The 3,262-nt window shown below is 39.2% G+C and overlaps 1 protein-coding gene across 3 annotated transcripts in view; it reads left to right on the top strand.

Annotated features, from left to right (window-relative positions):
- Nucleotides 1-3,262, top strand: part of CLCN3 (chloride voltage-gated channel 3) — a 54,004-nt gene that overhangs the window by 5,507 nt on the left and 45,235 nt on the right. The window lies entirely within an intron of this gene.

Genomic DNA, 3,262 nt, shown 5'->3' with positions numbered 1-3,262 from the left:
GGTAAGTTTGATATTACAACACAGTGTCTGTAGTCATGATTAATGTGTTCTACAAACATGTATGCATATTTGTTAGTATGTTTTGTTTTGTAAGAAACTGCCACGCTATCTTCCATGGTGGCTATACCATTTTCATTCCCAAGGGCAATGAATGAGAGCTCCCTTTGCCCCACATTCTTACCAGTATCTGGTATTGTTGATGTTTTGGATTTTAGCCATTCTAACAGGTGTGCAGTTGTATTTCATTTTTATTTTCTATTGAGTTTTGAATTTCAGTTACTTTTCAGCTGTAGAATTTCCTTTCAATTATGTTTTATAGATTTCTATACTGTAGGAACAGTTATACTATCTGCCTTTTTGAGTACATTATTCACGTGTTTAAAGACCCATTGAATCACCTGTGGGTCTGCTTCCATAGCCTGTTTTTTGGTCTTTTGTCCCTGACTCCTGGTAGGGGTGTGTAATTTTTAATTGACTGACTGCTGGATATTGTATACAAAAATTGTAGACCATCCGGATGCTGTTATCTTCACCAGAGTACATTTAATCTTTTTTTCTGGCGGAGAGGTAGTGTAGGAGCAAATCAACTTGACCTCATCAAGGGCCGAGAGAATTTACAGCATAGTTTCAGACTTTCTGGTCTGTTTTTGGATTACTTTGTTTTTAGAACATAGTCCTTGAGAGTTACAGCAGAAAGTATAGTATGTTCACCAAGAGCTGCCTTTTGGGTAGGCACTGAATTCAGTTTTTGCTTCCCTGGCATTTCGAGACTGTGAACAACTGAGCTTATCATTATAGTTTCTCAGCCAGTCCATTTTGCTGACTTTCTCATCCTCTTGCTCCTGAAATTAGGAATCATAAATTTTTAGGATAAATGTGACATGAATGAACTGTGTGTTTTTCTCTAGATCTTGGCCTGTTGGAAGTACATATTGCCTTGGTGGATCTGAACTTCGGGTTTTGTCTCCTTGACCTTATGAGGCTACCCAAAGCCCCTAGTCTTCACTTTGTGGTGGGCCTCTCTCTAACTCTTCTTATGAACCAGCGGATGGCTGAAGAGCAAAAATGCTTGAGACCACTGTGTTTTATCTCTCCCTGTTTCACTTCCTGTAGAATCTTGGCACCTCAGGTTCTAGCTGGTATTGGATTTTCTTTCATTTTTTAAAAAAATTTGCATTATTTAGTCATCTGCTATCTTGATCATGGATGGTTTTTTTTTCTAAGTTTAATGACAAAGTTATAAACCAGAAAAACACATTTATTCATAATTAATGATGTACCTATTTTTTTCTGTGTTTAAGTAGCTCATGGCCCTTTAAGGCAGAAAATTAATTGAGGGAAGTAGAAAAACACAGGAGAATCTAGTTCTTTCTGTCTTCCACACTGCCATCAAGTGATGGCAATCAAACGATGGCTGTGATCAGTACAACTTAAGAATTATTCTTAGGGCTGGGCGCTGTAGCTCATGCCTGTAACCTTAGCACTTTGGGAGGCCAAGGCAGGTGGATTGCCTGCGCTCAGAGGTTCGAGACCAGCCTGAGCAAGAGTAAGACCCATCTCTAAAAATAGTAGGGTGTTGTGATGAGTGCCTGTAGTCGTAGCTACTTGGGAGGCTGAGGCAAGAGAATCGCTTGAGCTCAAGAGTTTGAGGTTGCTGTGAGCTATGATGCCATGGTACTCTACTGAGGACAACAAAATGAGACTCTGTCTTGGAAAAAAAATTATTCTTAGGTAGTACTGTCTTCAGTTGAAGTAAGAGAACTTACTGAGATTGACTAATGGGGTGAAAACCATACTCAGCCACATCTTTAAGTTGATAATATGCAACATGTTAGTTAGTTTAATATTTAGGCTCCTATATCTTTTTTTATCATATCTAAAATGTTTACTTGTCAGCATCAAGGATGTGTCTTAGGTTTCTGATCATATGTAGACTAAAAAGGAAATGTGAGAGGAATGATAGAGAAGGCTGTCTCCTAAGTGTTTCAAGTTTGTATCTATAGATAACCTTTAAAAAAAAATCGAAAATTCTAAAATGCAAGTGTAAGGTGTTCCCATTTTTTTAAAAACCTTGAGTCTTCTGATAACTGGTAATGACATTTAGAGGTGTTACATAGATGTTATATTTTACTTTCTACCATGTTTCCTTGAAAATAAGACACTGTCTTATATTTATTTTTTCTCAAGAAGACACACTAGGGCTTATTTTCAGGGGAGGTCTTATTTTTATTAAGTATAAAACAACAATCAACATTTATTCAAATACAGTTAAGTCATCATCTTCTGGAACCTGACCGGGAAGCCAACCTTGTTGGTGGGGCTGGCGCCAGTGATGCATGAACTCCTTTCCCCTAGATGTTCGCACGTGCGCAATAGGATGCCTGCGACCTTTGTTACCACATGTGCACCTGCGCAAGTGTGAATGGCTTGGAAAAGGGAGCTGTGGCAGATAAAAGGTATTCCGGTCTTCCTTACCACTTGGTGCCGAAATGCACGCCTATCACTAGGTGTTATTATCAGGATAGGGCTTTATATTTAACAAATGTGTAGAAATCCTGCTAGGGCTTATTTTTTGGGTAGGTCTTATTTTCGGGGAAACACAGTACATCTATATTCAGATTCACCTTCTGAGCTATTATAAGAGATTCCATTACTTTCATTCAAGTATCTGTTGTTATATTGAGCATTACTCAAAATGTTTGAAATTTCCTTCATCTCATACCCCTCCTGGGTATAATACCACCCAGAACTTGTATGTTCATAAGTTCTGTCTATACAAAAAATTTCAGGAGAAAAGGCCTAGCAGAGTGACCATGGGACTCTTAAGGCAAGAACATCCCTAGAGTGAGGATGCATATCATAAAACGGGGCCCAGACTTTGTCCTACAGACCAGAAGCTTGGCATCAGTGTCCTGAAACTGATCTGTCTTTAGGTAGTGTGTCCAGGGTGGCGCCTGTGGCTCAAAGGAGTGGGGTGCTGGCCCCATATACCAAGGTGGCGGGTTCAAACCCAGCCCTAGCCAAAAACTGCAAAAAAAAAAGTAGTGTATCCACAGTCACTAGGGTTTTAGATCTTGTTAGGTAAAACCATCACTCAAATCTGTTTATAGTAATAAATATACTCATATAGCAGTTTTCAACCTGTGGGTCACAACCCCTTTGGACTGTATTAAAGGTTCGGGTCATTAGGAAGGTTAAGAACTACACTAATATTAAGAATCTACTAAGGTGGCTCAGTGCCTGTAGCTCAAGTGGCTCAGGC

Source organism: Otolemur garnettii, unplaced genomic scaffold (assembly GCF_000181295.1).
Source record: "Otolemur garnettii isolate 467f Iridium unplaced genomic scaffold, OtoGar3 scaffold00061, whole genome shotgun sequence".
In the NCBI taxonomy this organism is placed as follows: domain Eukaryota; kingdom Metazoa; phylum Chordata; class Mammalia; order Primates; family Galagidae; genus Otolemur; species Otolemur garnettii.
This window is presented reverse-complemented; position numbering and strand designations above follow the sequence as displayed.